We start from the raw sequence: 16983 nt of genomic DNA, 5'->3' as shown, positions 1-16983 counted from the left end.
GTGTGAAAAATTGTGGGTAGATAAAGGTAAAGAATTTTATAATAAGCATGTTAAAGCGTTAGGGATAGATATATATTCAACTGAAAATGAAGAAAAAAGTTCTGTAGTTGAACGTTGGAATAGAACCATGAAAGAGAAAATGTTTAAATACTTTTCAGCTAATTCAACTAGAAGATATATTGATATTTTAGATGAATTGGTAAATAATTATAACAACACAAAACATTCTTCAATTAAAATGACACCAGTTGAAGCTAGTGATAAAAAGAATAAAAATATTGTTTGGCTAAACTTGAATGGAAATGTAAGATCAGAATCAGTGAAACCTAGATTTTCAATAGGTGATAAAGTTAGGATAGCTAAAAAAAAGAAAACATTTGAAAAAGGATACACACCAAGATGGACTGAAGAAGTTTTTACTATATCAAAAGATCAATACACAGATCCACCAACTTATAAAATAACTGACTACAATGGTGAAGAAATACAAGGCACTTTTTATGAACAAGAACTTCAAAAAACAAATCAGGAAATATTTAGAATCGAAAAAGTGATTCGTAAACTCAAAAACAAATCATTTGTAAAGTGGTATGGATATCCTGAGTCGTTTAACTCTTGGGTTGATAATAAAAATATTGAGAAAATTATAATATAGAATCATTTTTTATAAAATATAATAAATTTTATAAAAAATTTGATCGTGATCAACTTTTTTTAGATTGATTTGACCTAGAAATAAAAAAACGATCAAATCGATAAGAAAAAAAATTGAATTTTATCAAAAATTTATAAAATATAATGTGAATTGAACCTGAAATAATGTGAAAAAATGTGGATAGTAAAATGGTAAAATCAAAATGAGCCAGAACTCTCAAAGCATACTACTTTGCTGTTACAGTGAATCATTCTAGGAAGGTTTTTAATCCAAACATAATAAGATTTCTCTTCTTAAATTAGTAAAAGATCAATGTTAGCCCATCCCATTTTGACCCTTATGAACAAAAATATGAACAAACGTGGTTTTTAAACACGATAGCGTTGAGGCCTATATAAATATTGTTAAAGATTTTCTAATGAAATTTTTTTATTTTTTATTTTGGATGACTATTCATAATCGCGCCACACTTTTAAAGTTTACCATTTTTACATTTTTTGAGTTTTTAAGGGCATTTTTAAACAATCAGCGCGATTAGAAATTTTCAAATCATTAGCTATATAGCATTATATATAATAACGTCATTACAAAAAATTATTGGTTTTTTATTTATATTGATTGTGCGCATTTTTATTACTATTAATTTTGTTGACTGGTGGTATTTATGAAATTAAAAAAACGTGGTTTTTAAATACGATAGCGTTGAGGCCTAATACACAGTTTTTAGAAATTTGTTAAATGCTTTTGATCTCATGAAGTTCACCCACTTTCAGCCCTGACTAGTTAAAAGGAGTTTGTAAAAGACTAGCTAAGTTTCCTGGCCGGAAAAATATTGTTAGTCTTATTCTTGTTAGCCTCCTGCCATCATTTCGTCAGCTTCATATAGTCACAGCCGTAAATAAATCTGTTAAGCAGGAGTATAAACTATTTATATCATAAAACCATAAAAGGTTAAAAAGTAGTAAGGGAAAAATAAATAAAAAATGTAAACAAAATGCATAAGTTTCTAATTTTAAAACTATTTACATTTAGATTTTTAAGAAGTGCAAAGATTATATGGAACTTACGGAAAAAAATCAGTCCATTAGGCGAAAATAAACAAATATGGAGTTGTTTCACACGCCTTGAATTTCATAAAGGTAAAGTTGCATTTCTTTAAAATCAGGCAGGTTTTTATTCTGAGTTATAAAATACTCAAGATATCAATAGAATGTTATGTTTACGATGTTTAGATTTTTTATGTTTACGATGTTATATTTAGATTTTTTATGTTTAAAATGATTTATTTTATATGAAAAATTGTAATATTGTTTAATCAGTGAAATAACAATTAATAATAATAACAATAATAATAATAGAATGACTAACTACATTTCTCTCTCCAGGGCATGGTGGTTTTTGACCTGCGACTTATCTGGTTCTGCAATTTTTAAATTAAAACTTAATTTCATATGTTTTGATATTTTAGCCTTATTATTTAAAAATAATTTTTATCATAAAATAATAAATTGTTTAAAACAATGGGTTGTAAAATGGTTTAAAATTTAAAATAATTTTCTTTTTCCAATGACAGACTTTTCTTAAAATCAGTAATGTAATAAAAATGAAACCAATAGTAATAGCATTTTTTTTTTTTTATCTTGTCAAAATTAAATGCAATAAGTTTTTAGCAGTGTAATTTTAAACCTTATTTTATCTACATTATTTTTAATTTACACTTTTAAGATCAACAAGGCTATTAGCAGATGTATATTGAGCCTGCTGCAGAGGTGAAATTCAAATCATGGTAAAACCATACTCTGTTAAAAAGTTCCGTATTTCTACGGAATTATTTTCCGTTATATGTACGGAAAGTACCCGTTTGACAAAATTGAACGGAAATTTTCCTTCTTTTAAAATAAATTTTGAAACACTGAAATTTCCGTTGGAAAAAGTTTTTATTATTGAAGCCAAAGTAAAATTTTAGCAAGCAAACTTGTCGCATTAAAAAGCATTTTTTAGATTTTTTAGGTAGCGTGTTTTTTTAATATTACCAATTCTAGTGAATATAAATATATATATATATATATATATATATATATATATATATATATATATATACACATATATATATATATATATATATATATATATATATATATATATATATATATATATATATATATATATATATATACACATATATATATATAGATATATATATATATATATATAGATATATATATATATATATATATATATATATATATATATATATATATATATATATATATATATATATATATTTATATATATAAATCAGAGCCGTAACCACAATTTTAATATGGAGGGGGGGAGGGGGAAAGGCTGTTTTTTCAATCGAAGAAGAAACACAATTTAAATAATGGGGTTTCTTCGATTGAAAAAAAAAGTGGTTAGGAGGAGAGTTATGATAAAGAAAAAATTTGAAAATAATAACTTATAATAACTAAATAACTTATAATAACTAAAACAAACCTTTTTAAATTAGTTTTTGGGTACACTTATTGCCTTGAAAACAGATAAGTAAGTAATAACAGATATGGTTAAAAAGTTTTTTACAGGAAAGACAATGAAAATCATTGTCCCAATGTTGAATTTTTGTAATTATATCTTTTAGAATGGTTTTTACTTTTAATCTGTCTTTTTTATTATATTTTACTTTCTTTTTTTTATTAAAAGAATAATAATTTTTAACTGAGGATAAAAATTTGATAAGTCAGCTTTTTTGTTCCATTTAAAATTTAATACATGTATTTACATATGTATTTTTTTTTTTTTTTTTTTAAGCAGTCAGACAAATAATGTGTCTGCATTGCCTCTTGCTTTGTAAATCTCTTTTAAATAACGAACCTGAATGTCACCCGTTGAGACAAATTACATTACTTTGATTTGTAAAAATCGATTATATGTACACAATATTTATTTGTTTGTTTATGTTTACTATTTTTCTTCAATGTTACTTTTTATAATGTAAAAAAATATATTTAATAAACTTTGTATATTTCAACTTCTTTTATAATATATATTAACTTTTCATAAGTTTTCATTGTTGTAAAAAGTTCTATTCATAGATTTCTTTTCGCTACCACAATTTTTATTACATGTTCTTTCTTTTTTTAAAAAAAAGTAGAATTAGAATAATACTTTATTTAAAGTTGATTTATAACCGAATTAATACCCTCCAGCTAGTTTTACTTATTTTTACACAAGAATGTAAACAATAAATACAAAAAAGCGTGATGATAATCAGAAACTACTGAGAAACCATCGTGTTACATGATTTTTCTCTCATCAAGCGATTCTAACAGTTATAATTATTTCTTTTCCAAAACTAGATTAACTTGGTTTCAATATTTTCCAAGCCTAGATTAACTTGGTTCAAACTATGAAATTAGTTCAATTTGATCCTTACTAACAGCACCTAAAGAAAGGAACTCTTAAATATATAAAAATTGTAAAACAAAGCAGGGAAACAATAAATGCAAAAATATTTTATTGGGTAATATTTAGTTATAATAATTTTTCAGTTCTTTTAATGTGCCTTATTATAGTTTCTTCATTGGCATACTGGTCCGAGGTCATTAATTTTTTATTCATAAACTTCCACCTCCAAACTTTGTTAAACTAAATTATAGCATAGAAAAACAAATGAAGGTCATTACTTCCAGTGGCATACGATATGAATAAGCCGTAAATCTTTTGAGTTGGAGGCAAGCGTTTTACTACCCCATTTTGCAGTCTTCTAACAAAAAGGTTGTAACTTAACTGACATTTTTGCGTAACGGAAAAAAAAACGGTTTTAAAGTCGAGTTGTTTTCGATGCAAATCAGAAAAAATTTTGATATTTTGCAAAACAACATTTCGCAAAATATCAATTAAAACCTTATTGCACTGAGCCGACATCATGAGCCAACGTTATAATGGTTATAGTAGTAATAATTCCTTTTATGCTCATCAGCGAAAAAATTGTCAAAATATCTATGATAACAAAATGACTTTTTATATAAAATTTATAAATATTTTTATCAACTCTGAACATCAAAATTAAAAGATGATGAATATTTTTTAAATCCATCCAAAAAGAATTTATTTTTTTTTCTTCCTATCTTAGCTAGACTAAATTTTTTTTATTTGTCAAAAAATACATGTCACTCAAATGTTTTACAACAAATTTTTAAAGTAAATTACTTTGTTTTAAGATAATTATTTTCTTTTTTTTGAATTGACACACAAAGCATTTTACAACTTTTGTACAATGCTTTATTTACGCCTATTGTACTTATTGAGTGTTAGAGTACAAGACATCTTGCCTTGCAGAGATTCCTTAATTCCAGCATCTCTGCAAGGCAAATAGTGCCAAGCACCCACTGCACTCGGTATTCCAGTGTCACTGTAGATCATACTAGTTGCCAACATTATTAGGTAAAGCCAAATGCGGTCAAGCGCCTATTGCGCCCGCTATTGCTGCATTTTTGGAGACCATACTAATCCCCAACATCATCCGCTAAAGTCAAACGGAAAACTTAAAAAATAAACCTAAATTTAACAAGCTTATACCTCCAATACATTAGAGTTTAAACTACGCAAGATAGTGTTCTTTGGGAAAAGCTGATCTGCACCAAAGCGCTAAGATAATTACCATTCAAAAAAAAAATTAATTTATATAAAAAGTAAAAAATTTTGATGTTTTCATATTTGAGAATCTTTTCATTTGTATGCCGAAGCGGTTTTTAGAAGTTTTAGTATATTTATTACCTTATAGCACAAGTTAAGTTCGGGTTACTTTATGATATACTTAGATATTTATAATTAGTTCTTTGTGATTATTTCTAAGTTATCTCGAGCCCAAAACAAGGCTCAAAAAAAAAAGTTCAACACGTCTTTGCAAAAGGATGTTTGTTTAAAATATCAGTAACGCATAATCCTAAAGAGTTTGTTGTTACAAGATTTATTGCTCAGTAATCACGAAGTATCTTCGGAGTCATATCACCTATACCACAATTATCGCAAACCAGTACCTGAATGACAAGCTGAAATTTATAACTTGCTTCAAATGAATGTCAATCTGACACTTGTATCTAATGTATTACACCAAGAACACTCATGTAAGGGTAAAAGATTTGTAGGAAGCAAAAACTGTTAAAAGGTATTGGCTCGATTAATGAAGCTGTTCAAAGTGCACTCTCACAACCTCGAGTAATTAGTCGAGTAATTTCAGGAAAGATAACGTTTTCGAAGTGTTTTTTTTCAAACTGTACAACAGCAAATGTTTTTTTCAAAGTTTAAAGAAATCGGGGAGACCAGGGCTAGTTCCAACAAGATTAAAAAAACTGCATTTATCTCCTTAAATTTCAATATTTTTGAATTTTTTTTTCAGGGTTATAAAATAGATCTTAGTGACATGTTAATCCAACATTGATAAATATAATATAAAACTTAGTTATTCCTCAATAGTGAACCAAAAGTGAAAAAAAAATGTTGCAACTTACCCCGCATCAGGGCAAGTTGCAACAGTGAACGGGGCAAGTTGCAACACAATACTTTAAAAGAATAAGCTTTGTAGAGTTCACAGAAAAATTATCAATCCTTTTTTTTTTTTGGCAACAAAAATTTTATAATTACAATAAAAGAAAGTAGTGTTTTTCTTGAGCTGCAAAACATTTATTATGCTAGACTTCACATATACCTGACTTGTTTAGTAAACTAATAACCGTTTTTGAAAAAAAAAAGTTCTCTTGGTCAAATAAAGAACAATTAAGTTTAAAATAAAGGCAAGAGGAGTGTTTGGGATATTTAAGTTCTGTTTTTTTCTGATTTTAGGATATAAAAACACAATAACATTTTGTTTAAAAAACAATTTTTTTAATCCAAAAAATTACATTAATTCCATTTTAATTCACCTTTAATGTTTTTTATTTTTGTTTTTTGATGTAGAAGTATAAGACTTTCTCTATTTAGAACTAACTTCTTTTTCAGCCATCAGTCGCTGTTTTACTGGAGTATCTGTAAGAATTTCTGCATACTTTCTCTTTGGTCTAGTGAGTATTTTTTTCCTAGGTTCTGCTTTTGGCAGAGGTCTTACGTTCTCTGGGGAAAATTCTAATGATGCCGGAGATAGAATTGCATCTGAGATTGAATTTGATACACTAATATCAATACCTGCTTTAGATTGAGTTGCTGGACGATCAGTAACAAATGATGGAGCAAAATCTGCATCTGAAAATATATCCTTATCATATGGGAATATTCCTGCCACTCTAAAACCAGATGTTATGTTTTATTTTGTAAGAGAATGCTGTGAGGCTATTTTTGCAAATCATATATACTCGTTACCATTGTTTCATCCATGAGTCTTCTGTATTAGCAACACATTTTTTGTATGGTCCGAATACAGATCTATCTAGGTTGCAACTTATGTGTGCAATGAGGAGGGAAGGAAAGCAAAACTATACCATTATATTTATACACAATGTTATTAATTGAACAGATAAATGAGATGGTTGTCTAAAAGTAATAGCACAGGGCTCTCTTTTTTGCGCTTGACATGCCGAATAAAGTGGTTTAAGTAAGTAACAGAGTACTCCTTATTCATCCAGCCTAACCCATTCAAAGCACCAATGCATTCATTTGGTCCATCACAAATAAAGGGATAAAAAAAATTTTTTCTCGGAAATAGACACATTGAGGCACACTACTGCCACATGCATTTACAGCTAACACCATTGTCACTAGTGTCCCCCGTTCTTGAGATGTTAACGCTCCAACTTGCTTAATACCTTAACGAGCACTTATCTTGTTTGGTTTTTTCACAGTGGTGATATCAGCCTCATCAACATTGTAAATATTATATGCAAAAAAATGATTTCTATTTAAAACATCTGATAATTTTTGAAAAAATACACCTACATTAGCACGATTAAAACTAGTTGCTTGTGCAAGACTTGTTGCTTCTGGAGTTCTGATAGACAATCCTAAATGTTGATTTAAAAACCCTCTCATCCAGTTAGGATCAGCCATTGAAAGTTTTAACAAAGATTTTGGAAAATTGGTGTTATACTTTATAAAACATTCAAATGCAAGTTTTCGTGCTTTATAAGCTGATAATCTAAAATAAATATCATAAGCTGTTGATATATATGAAGCAAGTAGTTTTTTCTTGTTCTAAATTGAAAACTTGGCGTGACTTTTTATAACTAGGAATAGGTAGCGGCATTCACATATAAACTCTTTTTACTTTATTTATGTAACGAAAAAGAGTTGAGTAGTGGATTCCATACTTTTTTGCTGATGCTCTAATCGATATTTCTTTTCCATCAATAACATGGTTTGCTGCCTCTATTACCACTGCTGTTGGATAAAGTCCTTTTTCAGTTTTTCTCTTATAAGTTCTCATTTAAAATTTTTACTTATTCACAAAATAACAGTTTAATCAAATAACAATAAAATAAAAAAACATTAAAGTCATTTTATAAAACTTAACCTACATCATCATTTATTTATATATGAATGATTAATGTATCTATGCATATATGTATGCATGTATATATATATATATATATATATATATATATATATATATATATATATATATATATATATATATGCATATGTATATATATATATATATATATATATATATATATATATATATATATATATATATATATATATATATATATATATATGTATATATATATATATATATATGCCTAAATAATATATATGTATATATTGCCTAAATAATACAGCAAGTGTTGTGACTTGTCAAATTTTTTGAATGACGGCTCTGGCCCACCTTCATGTGGTGTCTATCGTTAAAAATGGTTGAAACATAGTTTCATTTCTGAAATTAATCATTTTAATCATTCACTAAAAGCCAAGACAAAAATATATCATATTATCTTTAAAATAGTTATACTTTATTTTATTTTTTAACATTTTATTTATTATTTAATTTGAAATAGAAATTTTGTTTGCTAACCAAACAAAATGGCTAGCTCGTTAACTATACTGTATGGTCCTTACTTCTGTTAATGTAATAATCACATGAAAGACTTTATTATAGATTTTTGCTTTACTTGGTTAGAAAGATGACATGATTTTTACAGCCAATTGACTTATAGCCCCACAATAGTAGTTGTATAACTTTTTTAGTAATATATATCCAATTAAATAATAACTTTTGGTTAGAAGTGGAAGGGCCATTAGAATGCCCCTTTCTTATGACATATTTGGATACGCCCTCCCTTATACTCCACTCTCTTAAGACCATGGATGCTCCACTAATGTATCTTTTAATCTAGTAGAATATGTTTTTTACTTCTTTGTTGCTGTACTTGAAATATTCAATCAGATATTTCAAGAATTGAAACATTTTTTGATATTATAGTACTAAAACATCATAAACATATCTACTGTGAATTTTACATTCATCTCCGATATTTGGTGGTTGACTGGTATGAATTTATTTTTTAATTTATTAACAATATATTTCCATTTTCATAATTTATTTTTTAAACTTATTGCTCAAACTTTGAAAATAATAATTTTTTTTTAGGTTGGGTGGAGAGGTGGGTTGTGGGTAAGTGGTGGGCATACACCCCTTCCGTAATAGAAAAACCACTTTTATACCTAAGATTGTATAACATAATTTTATATTGTGTACTAATTTTATTCATTTTAGTAAAGATATAAATATTTATAAAATCTAGTCGTTTTTGATCCTAGGGTGTATCAAACCATCGCCACCACACCCACCTCTATTGCTAACATACACCTCTTGTATATTTTAGTGGTTTACTATAAATTTAAAACAACTTTTTTGTGTATTTATATTGCTTATGTCTTTAAAAAAACTTTTTTTCTGAAAAATGTATTGCGTTTTATACGGGCGAGGTTGTGGTTTTGTTCCCCTTCTGTCCATCAGATACACCCGGTGGTTAGAGGTTAGCATAAAATTGTAGCCCACTCTTACACCTATCTTTTGACACCAAGATATTTGTATTTCGATAAGAATTAGCAAAGTTATGACAATTTAAGTGAAGAAAAACATTATTTTTTTATTGACCACAGTTTCTTCTACAAATCCTTATATAGAAAAATCTGTACTTAAACCGTCATAACTTTTGAAACAATTGTTCGATTTTGATAATTTTTTCACCTTTAAAATACTGTAATAATCCTCTTTCTAATGATATATAACATTATAGTATTCAAACAATTTGAAATTTTTTACTCACGCACCTAATATAATTATATATAAATAACTTATATATAAATAAAAAATAACTTGTACATAATATTATGTATATTATGATATTATTGGTAATATTACAAGCATACAATTTTAAATCAAAGTCAAAAAATATCAATGATTAAAAAGTGAGGTAGATGCATAACAATAAAGCCATTTTTTGCATTTATATGTAAACACTTAATATTTATATCTCACGGTGGGTAAACTTTGCTAACATCAGTCATTTTGCTTGCATAAAATATAGAAAAATCAATGGTAAAGAGTGGATCTGTAAAAATGGTTTAAAAGCTTTAAATTTCCTAAATATAACCTATTCATCACAACATTCGCCTGTTTGGTCTATTTAAATGTTTCTGACTAAACCAAAGTTTTGATTTAACTCAAAGCAGTTATTACCATTACTAGCAGAAACAAAACTTTATATTTCATCATTTTAAAAAATTTTAACAGTGTCTCAATGGAATAGTTACTTTATGTTTAATAGTTACTGGAACATATGTTAAACATATATGTTGAACTTTAAAAATTTATTTTTAAAAGTTTTATAAAAAAGTTCTTTCATAATGGTAATAAATGAAATTTTAAAACAACATCTTTTTAATAGAGTTTCACAGTGAAAAAATTGTATTGAAAAAGAAATATTCTCTTTGATTACAATGTAAATATAATGCATACAAAAAATATAATGCATAATAGTAAAACTTTTAAATTTATTTCACGCACAATACGAGTTATAAACGGCAACCATCGAGTTTTGTTATGATTTTTTTTAATTATCAGTTCAAACCTTTTGGGAACCTTATGGGAAACCCATCAAATGCAATGTTAGTAAATAAGTTTTCAACATCATAAGAAACTATAAATTTGTTAGTTACGTCAACTTGTTTTAAATCTTCAACGAATGAAAATGAGTCAAAAGTGGTATAATGTTTTGGTAAATATGGAGATAATAAATCGGAAAGATGTTTAGCAAGTTTTTAATTATATGTGCCAATTGTTGAAATAATTGGTCGAAAAGATGGTAGAGAAGAATCTAACTAAGTTTGTGCATCTTAGGTAGAGCATAAATTCTTGCTGTTTGTGAACCAACAGGATAAATTATATTGTAAATGCCTTTTTCAGAACATTTAAGTTTTTTAAGATACCCTTGTAAAGATACTTCTCTTTTTATAGTTGGATCATCTTTTAATTCTTTAAATTTAGTTTTATCACTTATAATATTATTAAGAGAATTTATATAGTCAACTTTATTTAGAACAATTATACCATTCCCTTTGTCTGGTCTTGTTATAACAATGTTTTCATTCTTCCTGAGTCTTTATATTATTTTGTGTTTTCTCAGACAACCTTCAGACGGCGTATAAAAAGCATAAAAGATCCACTTCCTAAGATGCTTAAATCTAACGTTGTCTACAAATTTTCTTGTGCTGGCTGTAACGCCAGTTATATTGGAGAAACCTCCAGACATTTGACAACACGGATAAATGAGTACCTTACGAGTGACAAGCAATCGCATAATTTTAAACATTTAAATTCATCCATTAATTGTAAAACATTAACTAACTATGATTGCTTTCAGATTTTAGATACTGCCTCTTCCATTAACAAATTAAAAATAAAAGAAGCACTTCATATTAAATGGGAAAATCCTTCTTTAAATAAACAAACATCTCATTATATTATAAATTTATCTATTTAAACTTACTATATTATTATTATTATTAATATTTTAATATTAGGAAGTTTATTTTTTCATAATTTGTAATATAATTTTTAATTGGTTTGTAACAAGTTTATTTGTCCGTTAATTTTTCTCTGTATTGACTTCAGTTTTTAAATTTATTTACCAGAGTAAATTGTAAATTAAATCTTTTGAAAATGTTGTAAGACTACGAAACATGTCAAGAATAAAACATATTGTGATTTTTATTAAAATTTTTACAAATTTATTGCTAATGCGATGTTTGAAATATATATATATATATATATATATATATATATATATATATATATATATATATATATGCATATATACATATATACATATATACATATATACATATGTATACATATATATACATATATATATATATACATATATATAATATATATCAGGCAATCAAAAAAGTTCGTGCGGTTTTGCAGACCCATAAATAAATACACATAAAAACAATTTTAATAAAGTTTATTCTGAGAAATAGTCTCCTTCAGCAAGAATAACTTTCTCCCATTGTGAAACAAGCTCTCAGCAGTAATGATTTGTCCACTTGGTAACAACTCATAGTGAACGATACCTGCTGTAGTCCACCATGCACGCAGTAGAACCTTTTGTTGGTGAATGCTTGGTTTAGGAGTTATTGGTACTGGATCGTTACTGGCTAGCCAATGATATGTTCTTTTTTTGTTGCAGTACATAATCCATTTTTCGTCGCACGTCAACATCCGGTCAAAAAATGGCACTAAATTGTGGCGGGAAAGCAATGAAGAACAAATGGTTAAGCGCTGTAGATGTTTGTTTCACTCAACTCATAAGGTACCCATTTTATCAACTTCCAACGTCTTCCAAGTTGGTGCAAATGTAATCGAATAGTTTCATCACTCACATTAAATCTTAAGGCAAGGTCCTGACATGTTTGACAGGAGTCCTGCTCGAATGCCAGCTTGATATCCTCGTTGTTTACGATGGATGGTCTTCCAAATCTTGGTTCATCTTCAACGTTTTCACTTCCAGAAGAAAATTTTTAATCCACTTTTGACCCGACCGTTCTGCAATGGTACCTTCCCCAAAAGCAGCGCATATCTTGCGACAAGCTTCTGCAGATTTGTTTCCAAGTTTGAACTCATAAAGTAAACAGGCGCAAATTATCGCATCTTACACAGCCATACTCCACTTAAGACTTTTAAATTTAAAACGCACTAATAAAACTTATGAAACACACTGATTGATTCTCCTTAAAACAAGCTTTAATTTATATGCAAAATCATCCCCCCACCACAACCAGTTTTATTAATACATTTCTTAGAAATAGGCAATTAGGATAATTATGTATATATATATATATATATATATATATATATATATATATATATATATATATATATATATATATATATATACATGCGGGGAATTTGATATTATATTTTATTAAATTATATATAATATAATATTATAAGTTAATATAATAAGTTTCGCAAAGACATTAAATAAATAACTACTAACGTAAAATAAAAATTACTATCGTTTTATTAATATATTGCCATTTGACTGCGAATCAAATTATGTTAGAAATATTAACTCTTTTTATATAAAATTCACAATAGTTATTCGCTCCCTAGCGGATTATAAAATGTTGTTCAAAGTAAACTCATAAAAGTAAACTCATAAATTTGTCATTTTTTGAAATTAAATTGTCGTTACTTCAAATACGAAACTCTAATTGCTCTCTAGTTGATTGTAAAACGTGATGCAATGCAAACACATAAAATCTATTGAAAATTCGAAACGGTAATTTCTCCCTAGCGGGTTGAAGAAACTCTTTTAAAAAGCTTGCGCTAACGATGAGCAAAATCATTATTTTGATTGTGATGTAAACAATACTAATAAATCAATATTAAAATAAGGATAAAACCGCATTACTTAACTTATTGATGGTCTCGTATGGAAATGCTTATCCCGATAAAAAAAAAGGCTAATATCCAGAAAGAAGTTCATAGTATATGGAATTCATTAAAAGAAGAGAAACTGGTGCATAAGGATCTTGAATCAAAAGTAATGTATTTAATCAATTTATTTAATGAAAAAGCAATGAAGTTCAAGAGCAAGCAATTATCATTTTGGGCCAATACTCCAAAACAGTCTGCCTCCACGTATACTCCACTTAAATTTGACAAAAATTCCTCACAGTTTTTGAGTCCACCAATGAGCGATCTGTTATTGATGATCAACAAAGTTCATTAACTTTGAGTTTTTTGACGACGAAAAATCAAAAAAATGCAAGAACAGTGGCTCAAGATCAACTTAATTCTGAGATTGCAGCTTTAATTTGTGAAACTGCTGGACTGAAGACTACAAAGAGAAGTGGATTCATTACTAAAGCTGAAGAGGATGATTTGAAAAAGAAAAAGAAGAAACTAGCTCATCTATGTAAAGAACTGGCCAAAAAAAAGTATGATCAAGCTCAACAGAAGAAAACTAGAGAACTGAAAAAAGCTAGAATGGAGGATATCTGCTTTGAGCATCCAGAAGTCAAAGAAAAACTAAAAATCAGAAAGAAGCCTGGTCGGCCGTCATTAGAAGTAGATCAACCTCTTCTTTTTTTTTCGATTATGGATATTACTCTCCATGATTTGTCCGCTGATGAAAGACGTCGCACAGTGAGTCAGAAAGGTAAAAAAACGGCAAAAATTATATAACTATCATATATAATTATGTGATACATCAATATTATCGTATTTTGGGTCAAAAAATTTAAATTTTCCATTAAAAATAATTTTTACGCGTACCTATGACGCGTAAGGCGCGCGCATACGCGTGTAACTGTTTTTTACGCGCGTAAAATATAACCAAAATAAAAAAATCGAATTCTTTAATCCAAAATTCCATATAAAAGAATACCACATTTTTTTTAATCTAAATATTTCTTGTGCCTAAGGCTCGTACTACTTACGCGAATACGCGTTAGAGACTTTTACGCGCACAATGACTGACTTAATTTAAAAAAATTAAATTCCTCAAACCAAAACATTTATTAATTAAAAAGAAAAACTGGTTCGAAAAATATTTTAATATTATATAATATTAAAATATATTAAAAACAAAATAAATATTTATCTTATCTAATTTTTCTTTCAAGAAAACAAAAAAAAAAAACCTAATACTAATAAAAAGGCTTTATTTCATTATTACAGCATTAACAAAGATAAAACTTCAGGGGTAAGTGTTTTTCCATTTTCAACGTTGTATTTTTTAAAACAAGTGTTTGATATTACAGGATCACTTCTAATCAACAAGTATTGGTACTGGTTTTTCATAACATTCTTTCTAGATATCATGGCTTTATGGTTTAATCTAGCTTTGCGAATTTCTTTATTTAGAGCCTCTTATGACTCTTCAGAGAAGTAACCAATTGGCAGTTCTAATGCCTCAGATATCTGCGCACCATGTTCCAAGAGTTTATGAACAGTTGGGGGAATCACATACCAGCAATAGTTTTTGAGTATAAGAGCTGTAGTTGCATAGCAATACTGGCCAAAACTTTCAGAGTTCAACTCATAACAGGAGCATACTGCTATTAGGATTGTCCTCAATCTAATAATTACATCTACTGCCACTCCCGTTATATCAGCGAAAGTTTCAGCATTTTCAAATGCTCTTTTGGCAGTGTTTCCATCGTTAGTGTTGCCAAAACTCTGTTTGGGCATATCAACTATAAGACTTAGCTCTCCTCTAAACCTCAGTTGAATATTCGTTTTTTTACTTTTTACTAATGCTTTTTCAGCAGGGGATTTGGCAAAGTATTTTTTAAAGTCTAATTTATATCCTAAATGTAAAATATATTCAAAACATCTGAGCCAGCAATTCAGAGTAGAAAGACCCAAAGATAAAGCTTTTTCATTGATTGGTTTAGATCTGATATATGCTGGGTTATTAAGTTCACTGGGCTTAGCTCCGCAAACATTACATGATTGCGAGGACAGAGTGTTACTGAGGGCATTAACCACTTTACCATCAAACATTGTTAAATCTAGTTTGAACTTAAATGTGATAGTCGTATCCAGTTTGCCTTCCTCTACTTCTAACTTTACTTCAAACTTGACTAGTCTATTTATTTCTGCTTTTAAATGTTCATATTCATTTCTTATCAATTCTTCCGTTTCTTTTTGATATTGGAGATGGAGGGGTCTACAGTAATGTGTACTAGAGGGCTTTTTATTTAACCATACATTTTTGTTCATGATGGTTAATTTAAGTGGAACAACAGCTGTCTGGAAAAAACTTTGTTCATTAACTTGGGCTTCACCAATATTTGTATCAGTGTATTTTTGTTTATAGACACTTTGACTGGAGGCACCATCAAAACCACCTTTAAAATGAAGTAGACCTTTAAACCTCCCCCCAATTTCAGCAAACATTCTAATAGAGTCTTGGCATTCCGTAAAAGTTAATATCCTTGTCAGAGTATGATTAAACATACCCTGTAGAGAAGTTGAAGCAGATGTTTCTGTCACAATTAAACCCTCAGGATAACATTTGTGTCTTTCATTCTTAATTTCATGAAGTGAAGGATAAATATCTGCATTATGTATTATCGATGAATTTCTAATAATTTGATACTGTTCATCAGAAAGGTCACACTGAATTTTTAAGCTCAAGGCATCTTCGGTTTTCATTTTTATCGGAAAATTTATCTTTTTGATTTTATCTTTCTCAGAGTTTGTAGCACTTTTCACAAGATCAACGAAGTCTTTTTTGCTAGGATCTCTAGTGGCTTTTTTATTGAAGCTAATGCCAATGCTTCAGCAGGATGTTTAGCCAATTTGGCAACCTTAAACAAGATAGTATTTAATATTTAAGCTTGTAAACTATTTTTTTAACTGGGTTGAATTTAATTTATTTATTAATACCTTAGATCTTCTGCTTCTATCACCTAAATCTTCCCAGTTCTTGCACTTTCTACCTGAACCTGATGCAACATTTTTTTTGTTAACAGTAATATCTTTGTTCAACCAAGTTCGCTCGTGTTCTAAAAGCCTAGAGAAGGTTCTTGTATACTTCCGCAACTTTAATCGGAATTTACATTTAAATATTATTAGAGTTTTCTTTAGATTTATCATTTCAGGTTTTTCAATACTTTCATAGTATAGACCCTCCAGTCTACAAAACTCACGTAGAAGAGCCTCGAGTAAGTTATCATGATTAATTCCTAACTCTTGAATTATAGGAACTAAATGTATTCTTTTCATGTTGAATGTAAGCAATGAACTATTTTAAGTTATTTTATACACAAGTTTTAATTTTAAAACATGCATTATGCCATCAAACGTTGCATAT

Source organism: Hydra vulgaris, chromosome 01 (genome assembly GCF_038396675.1).
Source record: "Hydra vulgaris chromosome 01, alternate assembly HydraT2T_AEP".
NCBI classification, from domain to species: domain Eukaryota; kingdom Metazoa; phylum Cnidaria; class Hydrozoa; order Anthoathecata; family Hydridae; genus Hydra; species Hydra vulgaris.
This window is presented reverse-complemented; position numbering follows the sequence as displayed.